This window comes from Rhinopithecus roxellana, chromosome 5 (genome assembly GCF_007565055.1).
Source record: "Rhinopithecus roxellana isolate Shanxi Qingling chromosome 5, ASM756505v1, whole genome shotgun sequence".
Lineage (NCBI taxonomy): Eukaryota > Metazoa > Chordata > Mammalia > Primates > Cercopithecidae > Rhinopithecus > Rhinopithecus roxellana.
Window position 1 is genome coordinate 58141140 of NC_044553.1, and position 18531 is coordinate 58159670.

Here is an 18531-nt window from a genome sequence, read left to right on the forward strand (position 1 = left end):
CCCCACCCAAATCTCACATTAAATTGTAATGCTGAATGTTGTGGGAGAGACCTGGTGGGAGGTGATTTGATCATGGTGCTGGTTTCTACCGGTTTAGCACCATGTCCCTAGTGCTGTCTCATAATAGAGTTCTCATGAGATCTGGTTAAGAATTGTGTAGCACTTCTCCCTTTGCTCTCTCTCTCCTGCCACCATGTGCAGAGATGGTTGCTTCCCCTATGCCTTCCACCATGATTGTAAGTTACCTGAGGCCTTCCCAGCCATGCCTCTTATAAAGCCTGTGGAATTGTGAGTCAATTAAACCTCTTTTCTTCATAAATTACTCAATCTCAGTTACTTCTTTATAGCAGCCTGAGAACAGACTAATATAGAAAATTGTTACCGGAAAGGAGGGGCATGGCTATAAAGATACTTGAAAATGTGGAAGTGACTTTGGAACTGGGTAATGGGCAGAGGTTGGAACAGTTTGAAGGGATCAGAAAAAGAAGATAAAAGTTTGGAACTTCCTAGACACTTGTTGAATGGTTGTGACCAAAGTGCTGATAGTGGTATGGACAGTGAAGTTCAAGCTGAGATGGTCTCAAATTGTGATGAAGAACTTATAAAGAACAAGAGTAAATGTCACTCTTGCTCTTCTTTAGCAAAGAGACTGGCAGCATTGTTTCCCTGCTCTAGAGATCTGTGGAACTTTAAACTTGAGAGATAATTTAGGATATCTGGCAGAAGAAATTTCTAAGCAGCACAGCATTCAAGATATGGCCTGCCTCCTTCTAAAAGCCTACACCCATTTACATAAACAAAGAAATGATCTGAAACTCAAACTTATGTTTAAAAGGAAAGCAGAGTATAAAAGTTTGGAAAATTTGCTGCCCAATCATGCAGCAGAAAAGAAAAATCCATTTTCTGGAGAGGAATTCAAAGCTACAGAAATGTGCATAAGTAGAGCCAAGTGTTAATAGCCAAGACAATGGAGAAAATAACTCCAGGGCATTTCAAAGACCTTCATGACAGCCCATCCCATCACAGGGCTAGAGGCCTAGGAGAGAAAAATAGTTTGGTGGGCCAAACCAGAGCCTTGCTACTTTGTGAAGCCTTCAGACATGATTCCCTACACCCCAGCTGTTCCAGCTCCAGTTGGAGCTAAAAGGGGCCAAGGTACAGTTTGGGCATTGCTTCAGAGGGTGCAAACTCCAAGTCTTGGTGGTTTCCATGTGGTGTTGGGCCTGCGGGTATGCAGAAGGCAAGAGTTGAGGTTTGGGAGCCTCTGCTTAAAATTCAGAGAACGTGCAGAAACACCCAGATGTCCAGGCAGAAGTCTGTGGCAAGGGCAGAGCTCTCACTGAGAACCTCTAAAAGGGCAATGCAGAGGGGAAATGTGGGGTTGGAGCCCCCATACAGAGTCCCTACTGAGGCACTGCCTAATGAAACTGTGAAAAGAGGGCCACTGTCCTCCAGCCTCCTGAATGGTAGTTCTATCAACAACTTACACTGTGTGCCTGGAAAAACTGCAGGCACTCAATGCCAGCCTGTGAATGTAGCTGCAGAGGCTGTACCCTGCAGAACTACAGGGGTGAAATGTCCCAAGATCTTGGGACCCCACCCCTGTGTCAGTGTGGCCTGGATGTGAGACATGAAGTCAAAGAGATTATTTTGAAGCTTAAAGATTTAGTGACTGCCCTGCTGGGTTGTGGACTTGCATGTAGCCTGTAGCCCCTTTTTTTGGCCAATTTCTTCCATTTGGTATAGGAGCACTTACCCAACACCTGTACTCCTACCATTGTATCTTGGAAGTAACTAACTTGCTTTTTATTTTACAGGCTCATAGGCAGAAGGAACTTGCCACGTCTCAGACGAGGACTTGGACATTTAAGTTAACGCTGGAATGAGTTAAGATTTTGGGGGACTGTTGGAAAGACATGATTGTGGTTTGAAATGTGAGAAGGACATGAGATTTGGGAGGGGCCAGGGTGGAATGATATGGCATAACTCTGTGTCCCCACCTAAATTTGATACTGAATTGTAATTCCCAGTGTTGGAGGAGGGACCTCTTGGGAGGTGATTGGATCATGTGGGTGAATTTGCTCTTTGCTGTTCTCATGATAGTGAGTTATCTTGAGATTTGGTTGTGTAAATGTGTGTAGCACTTCCCCCTTAGTGCTCTCTGTCTCTCTCTCTCTCTCCTGCCACTATTTGAACATATGTGTGCTTTTCCTTCACCTTCCACTATGATTGTAAGTTTCCTGAGGCCTCCCCAGCCATGCCTCCTCTACAGCCTGTGGAACTGAGTCAATTAAACCACTTTTCTTCTTTATAGCAGCGTGAGAATAGACTAATACACATAGGTTGTAGGAAAATGTGCCTGGTGACTTAGTAATTGCTAATCTTGACTCATACTCACTTGCTCCGAACCTTTGCAAAGACCTGTTACCCTTATACCTGAATTTTATTTGCACTGCAGGCACTTCCCTACTGGGGCTTTCATGGCTGTCTGCAAGGCATACTGTTTTTCTTTTTCTTCCATAATGACTTCTCATTTCTGTGATGGGCATTTATAGGGCAGTCTTGTTCCTCCTCCCCAGCATTGCAGGCCTCCAGGTAACAAGGTGAGGTTTAGAAGTGTAGCTTCCTCTGGTCTAGGGGAAGGGTTTGGATGTCACTGTGTCCCACATTCGGTAAGAGCAAATAAAAAAACAAGCTAACAAACTAGCTGGAGTCATAGCCATAAAATACTTCTCAAAGAAAAATAACTTGAACAAACTTTTGAAGGTTGATTATATATAAGATTGGTAGAAAGGTAAAGTAAATTCCTAAAAAAATACATAAATCCCTGTATAACAGCATTTCCTCTCTGCCAGACTTTCTAATATGTTGCAAATGGTGGTGATGCTAATGACCAATTTCACTATAATTTTTCTTCCTCATGTAACCTCCTCCTTCATTCTCAGATATTTTAATGTTGCTTATGTTGATTCTCCAATACTGCAACCCCCTCTGTGTTTCTTCACTGTGCGGTCATGTAGCTCAGTTTTGCTTCTGCATCAGTAGTCACCCAAATTGGTATATGCCTGAGACCTTTCATATCATACTTGTTACGATTCTTTGTCTTGCATGCATGATACTTGCTCTTGAATTTGATGAGAACTTTATTTTTTCAACATTTCCTCTCTTCACTCAAACTTTCTTTTATGATTTTATTTTGGGGTGTTTTAATGCTGACTAACCAGTGCCTTAATCTCATGGACTCTTCAGTAAACTAAAGTAATGCATCCAGGAACACTGCATTTCTGGACCACTTTTGCCATCTCTGAATCAGCACCCTAACCAAGGAACTGCAGCTGGAGAGAATATCAATACCAAGCTCTCTTGGCATATTACAGCAAAAAATGTGTTTATTAATCTTCTACTTTACAGAAGACACTCTACTAATTGTCTCACATCTTATTACAGTTGACTTTTTTTTTTTTTTTTTTTGAGAAAGAGTCTCGCTCTGTTGTTCAGGCTGGAGTGCAGTGGCGTGATCTCGACTCACTGCAAGCTCCGCCTCCCGGGTTCCCGCCATACTCCTGCCTCAGCCTCCCGAGTAGCCGGGACTACAGATGCTCGCCGCCACGCCCGGCTAATTTTTTGTATTTTTTAGTAGAGAGGGGGTTTCACCGTGTTAGCCAGGATGGTCTCAATCTCCTGACCTCATGATCCGCCCGTCTCGGCCTCCCAAAGTGCTGGGATTACAGGCGTGAGCCACCGCGCCTGGCCTTACAGTTGACTTTCTTGATGGTCTAGTGCTATGGTTTGAATTTTTCCCCAAAAATTTATGTGTTGGAAACGTAATCCTCAACGCCACAGTGTTGATAGGCAGGATCTTTAAGAGGTGATTTGGTCATGACAGCAGACCAGAGAACAGATTAATTCATGTTATAGCATGTGTTCTCTGGCCATTCCACCTTCGGCCATGAGATCATGCAGCAAGAAGGCCCTCACCATATGGGCCTCTCGATCTTGGACTTCTAAGCCTCCAGAATGAGAAGTAATATATCTCTGTTCTTTATAAATTACCCCGTCTCAAGTATTCTGTTACAGTAGTACAAAATGGACTAAGATAACCAGCAATCTTTTAAAAAATATTTTATATGTAGCAATGGTTCCAACTGGGCAAGTTGGACTGCATTTACCTTAGATTCAAACACATCTGACAGTCTATTTTCAAAAACTGCTGAGGAGACTCTTGAGGGTAAAATAATCAAAAGAGTAGAGAGCACCAAGACACATTAGATTTTTCTAAGATCAAAGCTCTGGAGGCTGAGGGGGCAATTCTAATCATAACACTCTATCTGTCATTCAGATTGCCTTCTATCCTAGCCCCAGGGACTTAAACCTCAATCCTGGAGGGAGAGATCTACAATAAGAGAACCAGTAATGCTCCAAATCACCATGGGACACTAACTGCAAAGTGGCAGCACAGGAGTCTTTGGACAACCTTCGTAAGCTATGTAGTCATGACCACTAAGGTCCCTGACCTCATTTTTTACATACAAGTGCAACCTCATTGTTGCATGGAACATTTCATACAGATTTTTTTTCCCCTCAAATTTTCAAAAATTATATTTGATTTATATTTTTAAAAGCTCTAAAGTATCTCTGACAAGATAAAAAGGTAGAATTTTCATGTTCAAATTTATTCCCAATGTTTAGACATTAAATTTGAACATGAAAGGTCTATTTTTAAAAATTAAACTTGTAAGTTCATAGAAACAAGAAACAGTGATGTTTTGACCATTACCATTTCTTTTTGTTTTGATTGCTTAATTACAGAAATACAGGTGGATTGTTCATTTATTACCTGTATTACTCCAATGTTTACATTTTTGAGTAGAGTAAAATTCACACAGATGTAGATTTTATATACATGTTATATACACACACACACACACACACACATACACACACACCCCTTACCTGTAACCCCAACTTCAACCAAAAATAAAATATTTCCATTACTTACCTCAGCAATTTCCCTCATTCCCCTTTCTAGTCAATTTTGTCCCCTAAAAACACTAGTAATTTCCTTTCTCTAACGATAGATCATTTTGCTGTTCTCGAATGCCATAAAAAGGAATTATATAGTATTTACTCTTTTGTGTCCTGCTTCTTTTACTTAATGTAATGTTTTGGGGAATGTTTAATTTGTTAAAATGTCTAACTTTTTTTTTCTTATTTTGAAGGGTTTTCCATTTTAATATTTCATTGCAATTTGATCATCCATTGCCCTAATGGTAAACATTCAAGTTGTTGCTTGTTTTAGGATATTGTGAATAAAGACGTTTCAACCAAACTTGTGCAAGTGTGTCATGAGCACATATTTTTAATTCTTTCAGATAAATACCTGTGGTAGACAAAATAATGACCTCTCAAAGATGTCCATATTAAGTTTCTAGAACCTGCACATATATTAGCTGTAACTAAGGGGAATTCAGGTAGCAGGTAGAATTAATTGCTAATCAGTTAACCTCCAAATAAGGAGCTAATCCTTGTATTATCCAGGTGTTCCTGGATACAAGCATCTATGAATGTGAATGAGGGAGGTAGAAGACTCTGTGTCAGAGTGATGTGATATGAAAAAGACTTGCCTGACCAGTGTTAACCTTGAAGATGGAAGGTAACCACAAGCAAAGAAATGTGAGCTGCCTCTAAAGGGTGGAAAAGGCACTCCCCCAGAGTATCAACAGAAGAATGCAGCCCTGTTAACACCTTGATTTTAACCAAAGAGGACCCAAAAAAGAAAAAACTTCTTTTTTCAGAATTGCAAGATAACTACTTTGTTTTAAGCCACTAAGTTTGTGATTGTTTTAGCAGCAATATGAAAGTAATACAATATCAAAAAGTGGAAAAGCTAAGTCATATGGTAGGTATATGTTTAATTTTATAAGAATTCACCAATTTTTTAAAAATCATATCAATTCACACTCAATCCCATTGGCAATGCATAACAATTCTATTTCTCCGCAATCTTGCTGACGTATAATATATTGTCGTTATTTTTGTTTTGAGACATTTTGTTTGGAGTAAAATAGTATAACATGGTTTAAATGTGTCCAGTGACTAAAGGTATTGGGCACATTTTCATGCAGTACTTTTATCCATTTATATGTCTTATTTTGAGAAATATCTGTTCAAAACCTTTGCCCATTTTTAATTCTGTTGTTTGCTTTTTATTAGTTTTAAGAGTAGTTAATATATTCTGGAGATAACTTTTTATGAAATACAGCAATTGTGAATATATTCCTCCATCTACCTCTTATTTTCCATTTTCTTTATAATATCTGTTGAGTAGAGATTTTTAATCTAATTTTTTTTCCTGCCTAGAGTGCAGTAGTACAATCAGAGCTTACTGAAGCCTTGAACTTCTAGGCTCAAGCAATCCTTCTGCCTTAACCTCTCAAGCAGCTAGGACTATAGGTACACAATATCATGCCCAACTAATGTTTAAAATTTTATGGAGAAGTGGTTTTGCTATGTGGCCTAAGCTGGTCTCAAACTCCCGGCTTCCCACCTTGGCCTCCCAAAGACCTGGGATTACAACAGTGAGCCACTGCTCCTGGTCACAATTTATCATTTTTGGTTTAATATTTAGAGCTCATTGTAACCTGGTTAAAAAATATTCACCTAGCCCAAAGTTACCATATTAGCTATTCTACCTCTTGTGCTAGAAACTTTATAGTTTTAGCTTTTAATTTTTGTTTATGTTGTGAGGTAGGGAACAAAGTTCACTGTTTTCCTTACTTTATCTAGTTATTGCAATACTATTTGTTGAAAAGATTTTCTTTTCCCCCAATAAACTGCATTAGCATCATCTGACCATATAAGGGAGGTGCTATTTCTGCATGAACTATTTAGTTCTATTGATCTATTTGCTAATTCATATTCAAGTGCCATGATGTCTCAATTATTGTCACTTGACAGTAATTCTTGAGATTAAATAATGCAATATCTCCAAGTTTCTTTCCTTTTGGGGTGATTGCTTTGTCTATTCTAGATATTTTATTCTACATAAGTTTTAGAATCAGCTTCTCAATATCTGTGTTAACATTTTTATTGCAATTGCCTTGAATGCATTAATTTGGAAAGAATGAAAATATTGAGTTTCCAATTCGTGGACATACCATTTTTCTTTATTATTTAAGTCTTTTTAAAGTTTTCTCTCAACAACGTTTTACTTAAATGTCTTTTGTTAAGTCTATTCGTAAGTATTTAAAGTATGCTTTTTGGTGCTACTAAATGGCTAATGTTATTTTTCAATTATTTATTGCCAATATATAAAAATCAATTGATTTCTCTGTATTGGTCTTGTTTCTTAAAATATTTCTAAATTCATTCATCAGTCATAGTATATTTTTCTGGTTTCATAGGATTTTCTACACACATAATCATGTAATCATGTCATCTATAAACAGACATTTCTTTTGTTTAAATCTTTATATCATTTCTTTTTCTTTGCCTTATTGTTTATTGTAGAAGCTTTAGTAGAGCATTTATTAGAAGAGATAAGAGTGAAACCCTTGCCTTGTTGATATTAAGGAAAAAGTATGTCAATACTAAATATAATGTTAGCTGGATGTTTTTCACAGATACCATTTATATATTTATGAAGTGTTTTCTCATGCCTAGTTTGGTGAAAGTTTGTCATAAATGATGGTTATATGTCCATTTTTTGCCTCAATTAAGATAATTATATAAATTTATCTTATCAATATGATGCATTTTCTTAATTTGTCACAACCTTACAATTTGAAGATAAATTCCATTTGATTATATGTTCTTTATATATAATGTTGGATTTGCTAACATTTAACATTTTTATAAGTATTTTGTAATACATGTTGTTCTGTAATTTTATTTTTTTATTCATGCCCTTATTGCCATATGAAAAAATATAGGAAATGTTGCCACCCTCTCCTATCTCTAAAATTGTTTGTGTAAAATTGGTATTAATCATTATTAAATATATGATAGAATTCACCAGTGAAGCTATCTGGACCATAAGGTTTTTTTTATAGGAAAGTATTTATTTATGAATTATATTTATTTAATAGGCATAGGACTATTTAGATTTTCTATTTATTCTTATGTCAGTTTGGGGGAGTTCCTGTTGTTCTAAGATATTGTCTATTTCATCTAACTTGTCAAAGTGGCTTCTATTGGCACAAAGTTGTTAATATCCCTTTTTAACTGACTATGATGTACTTAGATGTTGTTTCTTGGACTTATGGTTCTTGGAGTTCATTGAACGTCTTGAATCTGTGTGGTATCGTTTTTCACCAAATTTGGAGAATTTTCATTCATTTACCCAATTTTTTATTCTGATGCATTCTTAATCATTTTGGGGGACTCTAATTATACTTATATTGACTTAATATTTTCTCACAGGCCATTAAAGTGCTGTTAATATTTCAAGTATTTATTTTTCTCTCCCTTATTCAATTTGGATGTTATTGACCCTTTCTTCTGCAATATCTACTCTTTTTCTAAACCACTCAGTAATTTTTTATCTCAAATATTTTATTTTTGAGTTTTAAATTTTTATTCTCTTTTTATATTTTCTATTTCTTTGCTGAAATTTTCCATATTTTTCTATAAATTTTTGCATGAGTTTATAATAACTCTTTTAAAAATCCATATATGCTGTCTCTAAATCTGTGATTTTTGACATGTTTTTATTGGGTGCTTTTTTTCTGGATTATAGGTAACATTTTGCTGCTTATTCTGTCTGGATTTTTTTTTATTGTATATGTTACTTTGCATGGAGTCTAATTTATGTTGTTTTTATTTTAATCCTGTTTTGTTTTATCAGACAGTTAATTTATGGATAGATTGTCTTACACCTATTAGTGTTGGTTCTGTGCTTTGTAGGGTAGATTGATTTCAGTTTTCTCATTAGATCTAGGGTATTTTCATTCCCCCAGGACATCATGTTTCTAGAATCGTAATCAAATGCCTGAGTTCTTCAGTGAGGTCTCTCCACCCCAACTGGGTCAGAATTCTGACATCTTTTAGCCCTGTGCATCCTCTAGCACCTCTGTACTGCTCTTAGCTCCCTCTAGAAGTCACTCTGCTAGGCCTTTTGGACTCAATATCCATGCATAAGCAACCTAGCTCTCAACCTAGGACACAGATAAACCCTCATGCAAATTTCTGGGCTGTCTTCCCCTGACAGAAGCCTCATCTTTACATCTGCCCTTCCAGTTCCAGCTGCCCCTCACATTCTTATCTCTATCACTTCAGCTCCAGGAAACTCTGCTTTCTACTCAGGATCCATGTCCCTACTGCAAAGTTCCAGAAATTGTCTCAGGCATAAATATGGGGGGTTAACAAAGCCCATTTCACAGATTTCTGTATCTCAAGGATGATACGGCTGCTCTGTTTCCAATGCCTGAAATCAGTTGTCTCTTATATTTTGTCTAGTTTTTATAATTATTTACAAAGGGATGTAACATTAATATCAGCTAACTCCAGTTACTGGAAGCAGAAGTCCTCTAGCACATTATTTTGAGCAACTGTTATGTATAAAACACTATGTTAATCATTATGGAGTATAAAGAAATAAAAAACAAGTTCTCATCCATCTAGAAGAGATAAGAACGGTACATATATAACTAAAAGACACACCAACTTTCTTTCAGTTCCTGGAATACACCAAGACATTTCCTATCTCAGATTTTGCAAATGCAATTATCTCTGCCTTGAAAATTTTTCCTTCTACTCCTAGCCTGAATTACTTTTACTCATTCATCAGATCTTAAAATGTCACTTACTCAGGGGTGTCTTCTCATGTTCTTATTTAATATTTTTTTCATAGCACACTCTAGTTTTCCAATATAATTCTTATCACATTTTCTTGATATATTTCTGTGCTTATTTAACTATTTAATATATATTATTTATTCTATGCTTATATATTCTTATTTCTGTGCTTTTTAATATATATGAACTAATATATCTATTTCTATATATTTTGTAAATTCAAGACTAACTTCATTTTCTTCACTGCTGTCTCTAGATCTATACCAGTATTGAAAAATACTGTGCATAAAAAATATTTCTTGAATAAATGAAGGATTTTATCAGTGTCACAATCAGCATAGAAAATGCATGAGACCCTCACTTTCTATTGGACTGATAAGAGAAGGTCTTCAGAGATGGAATTTTAAGAGGCAGAGATGGGAAGAAGTGGCTTTCTAGGCAGGAAATTGGTATGAGTTTAAAAAGTACAAGTCATAGTTCAGGAGACAGCAACTGGATCTGTTTTGCCGGAGAAGAGAATTCATTAGGATGGCAAACAGAAATAAGCCTTGTAAGGCAAATCGAGTTTAAATTCTTGATCTTACCAGCCTAATAATAATAACCAGTTTGTAAAACATGGATCCTTAAATAATATTGACAATTGGTATCTGCAATTTTTTTTCTAAAGATATCCTGTAAAAGATAGGTATTAAATAAGAGTCTCACCAAAAACTTTATAAGATCCTGACTGAAAAACATGATACCAATTTAAGTCCCTATATTTGAATTTCAATTTTGTTGAGGAGGATGCCCAGAAATGTGCCTGATCAACTGCTCTATGTGAGATGCAATAAATTGTAAACTTTTCTGCCAATGGTTCTTAAATATATTAGTATTAGATCACTTGCTTGACATCTGAAAAGCCATAGAATGGGATATTTAGGAGAGCTGGTTGTAATATAGTTCTTAGAAACCCTCTGTGGTTATCTTCTTATGCCTGTGGGAGAATGGCCTAAAACCACAATGAATGCTTATAAGGGTTCCATGAAAATGGATAGAAGCAGAAGTGAGGTGGGCGCTGGATAGAGGAAACTAGACTGCACACTCACCTCAGGCTTTCGATATATGCATGCTCCAGTTACTTTCCCCAACTGTAACTAAGCACGGAATTATAAATGAGTGTCTACCCACTACCCCATGCTGTTACTTCTCAGAATAGTGCAGCTGAGGTTTCACCAGGGCAGTCAAAGCAACCTCCAGGAACCAATTAGTCTATTTCTATTGCTGGTGAAGCCCACTCAGTCACAAGGGATCGTAATCAAGCTCAGTAATAGCACCCTCCGCAGTCCACTTAACAGAATGCATAAAATTTTCCTCGATTTTGCCTTTTGTGTTGTGCTATAATTTGAAAAGCTAAGTGACATTATTCTTAATTTATGCAGTCAATGTAAGGAATTCTTCACACAAATTGATCAGTAACCAACCATACTGCAAAATAATTTCATCTTTTTGGGGCACCGCATTGTAGAAAAGAGACGGTGTGGCCCTTAAGAGACTCACTGACTGGGTGGCATTAGCTGACTTTGCCACAAAAGAATCCTCAGCTTGTCAAGTTCCCCTCATCTCAGGTGTCCAAAGCTGAGCTGACCTAGAAAGATTGGTTCTTCTTCCCAGCAACTAAATGATACTCATCTTTCTCATCAAACCAGATCCAGATCCCCTGCTAGATAAGCCTTTTCTTCACACTGCTAAATTCATGACTGTAGGAAGGTAGGAGAGAGTCACAGTAAAGACTGTGGACTCTTTGCGAGCCTGGCTGCCTGACTTTGAACCCTAACTCTACCATTTATTAGCATATGACTTGGGCAAGCTTTCAACCTTTCTATGTCTCAGTTGCTTCCTATTTAAAATAGAAATAACACAGCCAGCATGGTGGCTCATACCTGTAATCCTAGCACTTAGGGAAGCAGAGACAGGTGGATCATGAGTCCAAGAGTTTGAGACAGCCTGGGCAACATGGGGAAACCCCATCTCTACAAAAAAAGTCTGGCATGATAGAGCACCACTGTAGTCCCAACTAGTTTGGAGGCTGAGGTGGGAGGATTGCTTGAGTCCAGGAGGTTGAGGTTGCAGTGAGCTATGATTATGCCACTGCAGTTTGGCCTGGGTGACAGAGCAAGACTCTGTCTCAAAAACAAAAACAAAAAATAGAGATAACAATGTCTACCTGTCACATAGGATTGTTTTGAGGATAAGGTAATTTTAGAGAAATTTATATGCAAAGCATTTAAAATAATGCTAGCAAATAGTGAGCAACAGGTTAATTATTATCATCATGATTTTTAAGTATACATTTATTTTACTTGGCTCATTCATTAAGCATTCAAACTATTTATTGAATGACTACTATGTGCCAAGCATGCTGCTGGATATATCAATGAATGAAACCTCTCCCATTAAAGAGCTAATATTATAGTGAGGGTGAAGAAAATAAATCCAAGTGTTCAGAAAATTATATAGTATGTTAGTGCTTTTTAAATAGAGCAGAGTAAGAAGTGTGAATAGATTATAATTTTAAATTAGCATGGTCAGGGAAGGCCTCATTAAGAAGGTAACATTTGAGAAAAACTTGGAGCAATTTCTGGGTGAAGATCATTCCAGTCATGAACAGCCCTTGCAAAGGTCCTGAGGTTTGAGTGTATATGGTCTGTGGAAGGGCAGGGAAGCCACAGTGGCTGCAGTACAGTAAGCAAAGAGAGGGGATGAAAAATGAAGCTGGGGATGGGGCAGGGCAAAGACACAAGCTTTTGCTCTCAGTAAAATGGGAGTCACTGCAGAATTTTCAGTAGAAAACTAATGTGGTCTGACCTGCATTCTGAAGGCATCACTCAGCCATCCCACTACTGGGTATATACCCAAAGGATTATAAATTATTCTACTACAAAGACACATGCACACGTATGTTTATTGCGGCACTATTCACAATAGCAAAGACTTGGAATCAACCCAAATGTCCATCTGTGACAGACTGGATTAAGAAAATGTGGCACATATACACCATGGAATACTATGCAGCCATAAAAAAGGATGAGTTTGCGTCCTTTGTAGGGACATGGATGCAGCTGGAAACCATCATTCTTAGCAAACTATCACAAGAAGAGAAAACCAAACACCGCATGTTCTCACTCATAGGTGGGAACTGAACAATGAGATCACTTGGACTCGGGAAGGGGAACATCACGCACTGGGGCCTATCATGGGGAGGGGGGAGGGGGGAGGAGGCAGGGATTGCACTGGGGAGTTATACATGATATAAATGATGAATTGATGGGTGCTGACGAGTTGATGGGCGCAGCACACCAACATGGCATAAGTATACATATGTAACAAACCTGCACGTTATGCACATGTACCCTAGAACTTAAAGTATAAAAAAAAAAAAAAAAAAAAAAATTCTGAGAAAAAAAAAAAAAAAGAAAATAGGCCATGCAGGAAGGAGGGAAGACTAAAAACAGAAAGACCTGCTAGGAAATTATTGCCAAAATTCATGTGTGATATGAGTGGCTCAGACCGAGGTACATGCAGAAGAGATACTGAGATGTAATCAGTTTACTGACACATGTTGAAAATAAAGATAACAGAGATTTCCTGATGGAATGTTGACAGGAGCAGCATGGAGAAACAGGATCATAACTATCTCTCTTACCCACTAGAAAACCAGCAGTGACCACATTTGTTGTTGCTTACTGCTAAATCTTTGACAAGTAGCGAAATTCCTGGCACATAGTTGTCACTAAAAATATTTGTTCGATGAAAGAAGGAAAACAATATTCTAGGAGATAGAAGTTTAAAATATAATATTTATTTCTTAATCAGAAATCTTTATTATTGTTATTTGCTCTTAGCCAGAGCAGTATTTAAGAATCTGGGAAGTCTATTAGTAATCAGTAGGTTGACTGGTACAGATGAAATCAGAAAATAGGAAAGAGAATCTTAATAGATATTTTTACTGGGTGAATAAAACCAGGTGACCCGCCCTGTAGTATACTCTTATCTAGTGCCCTGAGTCACTATTGTTCTTTCCTAGATAGTATTTTAAACAAATGGGCACTTCTAGCAGTTTACATTCTGTATAAATCAGCCTACTTTTGGATTGTTCATATTCTTTAAATGTATAATTATTATTAACCTGGTTATCTGCAGGTCTTGCATGTAGAGCTACTTACTTTTTTAAGTTTTTGCATAGCCTAATTTTGTTAATTTTCTATTGATTTTCCTTAGTAAACCATTGGAGAAAGGCACATTGGACTGAGAATTTACATCTAAGCGGTGGTATTTAATTGTTTTTCTCCTTTCTAATAATTGTTCTGCTGCAAATATATCAGCAAGGTTTAAGTTCTTTAAGCTACCAATAATCTCTTGCCTCTTTCATACTTTATGCCTTTTTGATATCTGTCATTTGCAAGTGTAAAGTGGTGTCAGATCTTTCATTTCTTCATAAGAAAGTATGATGCCTTTTTAACAATAAGTAGAAAATGTGCCTTGGTCAATTATTTTTTCAGTAATCAAATGAGCTCTCCTTCCCTTATTCGCACTGTGGCATGGTCCTCCTTGTGACCTGAGCACACAGTTGTGCCACTCAAATCTGGGAACAGAACAAGGAAACTAAAGTTGAATCAATAAATTTGTTTGTATTAGCACTGAGAGCTCAATAAGTCCTCATAGATGACCAGGGTATTTTTAGGTTAGCTAAATATATACCATGAATTTTGCACATACTAATATTTAATGAACATCCTTCATGCTCTCTAGAATGTTATTATGGAGTAATTTATTATGAAATAACTTTAAGGCATCAAAACTCCAAATGCAAATTTCTCTTGTACATTTAAGCTATACAGCTGACCACAGGTTTTCTTTAAACTACTGTCCGACTATGCTAACTAGTACAATAAGACCAATTGAAATATCCATTTGACTACTTTCAAACCAAATGGCAGCTATCTCACATTGAGAATCTGGGATATTTTAAGTGATTAGTTCCTTGCGAAAATAAATATGGTCATGAAATACGTAGAATTGTTATAGCTTTCAAAAGCACTGGGTAGCCTAGGTCTGAAATGACTTGTTTCCTATGCACACTTTTTTGACTAAAAATTTCCAATTACTAAAGACTGAACTAGAGGGACATAACTTGTGTATGTGTGTGTGTGTGTGTGTGTGTGTGTTATACATACATAATGCCCAATGCCTCCTCAATAAAGCAGTGTCAGTCATAAAATTATACCAATTAGAAGTGAAAACACCTGTTAGTCATAAGATCATTTTGGGGGCTTTAACCTATGAACTTCGATTGCAAACTTCTTAAATACCGAAAAGAAATGCAATAGAAAGACAAATTATAAATTGATGAGGTAAGAGGGATATTGTGCAATAATGAAAAAATCCTTGATTAAATGCAGCATTGCCATGCATCAACAGCATCATTAGCTGTTAGGCTTTAGGATTTTTAATAAGGAATCAAAGATCAAACGAGAATGATTTAGAATCTATTATTCAGGAGGCAAGAAACTGGAATGATAATCATATCAAATGAGCCAAAAATAAGGGATTAAGAAAAGGTATTTAAAAGTGAGTAAGAATAAAATATACAAATTTAAGCAACAGCAAGCTAATACCTTATTACAATGAATTGGCATTTAAGATAGGCACACAATTTTAAATCTAGCCCTATGAAAATCACATTTTTATTATGTATAAAGTCTACCAGATATTTTCTTGCTTATAAAGACACTAGAAATGACTATTTAGCTATTGTAATATCTACAATTTTTCCATAAACAATAACTTTTCAAAGTAGCACAATATAGGGTAAGTGAATATTTGATATTATTCTACTAAAAATCACAGTTGGTGACATATCTACCTACCCTATATACTTACCTGCACCTATTTATCTATTTCAGTAACTTATATCTCTGTGCTGTCATATATGCCCCCACATGCAAAAGAAATGCTCCACAATTCTAAAATTTCCTAATAATTTTGAGGTTAGATGCATTTACAGAGATTCTCTGTGGATCTGTGATATGTGGGGTTTTAATGCTTTCTTTCCTTGCAGTACACAGGAAGTAAATCAAACATTTCAAGTACTGGACATTAATAACACCCCATCCTCAAAGGAGGATTCTACTCCTAATGGAAAGATTATTCTCCAAACCTCATCAGCAGTGCCAGCCTCAAGGTGACTCACTCTCCCACCTGAACCTGCAGCAATTTCTTCCTCCACTGCTCTTGCCAGACATTAGCTGTTGCCATCCTCCACAAAGGGACATTAATAGTCTTGAAGGCAATATGCTGTTTTTGTTCTTGTTTTCTTGTCCCCTCCCTTGGAGCTCATTAACTTATATCTGCCCTCTAAGAGTATAACTAGTAATCATCTAAGGGGAGGCAGAAAGATCTTGCAACTTTACAGATAAAGGATAGAGGGAAAATATTTAAGTAAATTATTGAAAGCAAGATAACTTATTATTCATAAACTAGAGATTAGCTGTTCCAAATGTCCTTAATATTGGTGACTGTCAATGTCATTTATTAATATATTTGAATTCATTCTGGATTCAAAGTGCAGTTACAAACACCATTTTCTCACCTCTTAAAATGTATATTCTATTGACAGAAAACATACACAAAGGTTACCAGGGATGACAAAACATGTTGAGATAATGTATAAACAACTTGTCCTCTGGATAGTTCAACATGGTGCCCTTTAGCACTTGAAGGAGAGAACGCCTTTCTTTGTTTCCTGTAGAGAATGTTGACTAAATTCAAGTGTATAACACATTCAGGCAAATAAACACTTATCCAGAATTGGAGATCTTATTCTTCAAGGAAACTAGACTCTTCAGTGGCTTTCAGGGTTACCTAAGGAGTTAAGACTAGGTTCTTAGAATACACAAAATAGGAAAATGAAAAACTATTGTGAAAGCATGCAGGGGTATATAATAGCCACAGCCTCCAATCGATTCCTGTGGAAATGCCTACACCCTGAGGCTATGAGTCATGCTTGCAAAACGCTGTAAAATTTTTCACTTTCTCTGTCAACCAGTAAAGAGCATTTAGTCACGTTGAGCAGAAAAATACTTGGTATTGGGCACAATGTTCCCTTTTGAAAAAGCCTTATTTGACACCCCCTTATTTCTGTCTCCTGTGTTAGCTCTTGGGCTCAGTGTTCCCTTTTGAAGAAGCCTTATCTGACACTCTTCCCCGAGTCATGACACACCATGCCCCAATCTAAAGTCCCTGTATGCACTGAAAAGAAGATACTGTGAGATGTTCAGATGCCTATCGTATGGGCTGCAATGATGGTGATTCAGCCAAAGTTTGCAAAGAATATTGACCTTCTTGGAGGAAAGATGCCAAAGTATACTATAAAGGCCTCTTAGGAAGTTCAAATCCTTTCCTTATGCAAAGATACTGTCAGATAATTCAGAACTGTGGTAATGTTATGCTATGGAAGGCAAGAAAAGAGCTTTTTGTTCCTGTCCACATAAGACAAAGTATAGTTGTTTGATTACTATAAAAATCAAGCCCACAGAAATTCTATTTGCCCTGAAATTTTTCTACTGGTAAAACTAAACATGTGGACCTGTTCCTTACAACCCCACTTACACCTATTTTCAGGTTTCCCACATGGCCACTTTTCCACAATGAGTACAGATTTCCTTTTAAATGCAACAAAAATAAGCTGCAAGTCAGGTTAATGATTGGGCATGTAGCTGATGTTTATTTTGTGGGTACTTATACTGTTGAATGTATCATTTATATGAGAACAACATATAGCAAAAGTAGCCTAATTCCTCGTTGCTCAAAGTTTGATCTGCAGGTCAACATCACAACATTACCTGGGCCCCACCCCAAAGCCACTGAATGATACACCTACATATTAATAATATCCTCAGGCAATGTGTATGCCAAGTGACCGTTGAAAGCATTAATACATCTCCAGGCCAACAGGGTTTGGTGAATATGGGCAAGAGCCTGGGACTATAAACTCCAGTGAGATGTAGAAACAGAAAGCTGGTGAAAACTCTTTACCTCCATGAAACCCAAATATGTTCTTATAATTAAAACACTGATATAAACACAAGATTGACAAATAAGAACTGCACTCTAAATTAGGGACCTGAGCAAGACCAATGTCAGAAAGTCAAGGTGAGGTGGAGAGCCTAGGTCTGCTAGAAGATGGCTGGATTATGGATCTCTAGCCAGAAGGGGCTGAGGGTCAATGAACTAGCTAGGGGAACAGTGACAAACAGCATCAAGGTCTTCTCAACAGTTCCCTCAGGTGCAGTTCTGTAAGAGATCTTGCCAGATCAAAGGGTTTGCATAGTTTTTAAGGCTATTGATACATATAACCAAACTTCCTTCCAAAATGTTTATGCCATTTTATAGTTTAACAAGCTGAATATGAGAATAACTGCTACCCCATAACCTGCCCAAAAAAATAGAACTTGGAGTTTAGACTTCAGGATGCTCTCAGAAAGGCCAAGGACTAGTCAATGTACTTTAACTAGTTCCTGGCCCTGAGGAAGAGAGCATCAAAAAACATGTTATATAGTACCAATTTTAATCTCACAAAGTTTACCTCACGAAGTTCACTATTTCCTTTCATAGTGGGAAATAGAAGAATCCATGCTAGAGCCCTAAGAAAATGATGGAAAATGTTTGGATAAAAGACTTTCAACACTGGGTTTC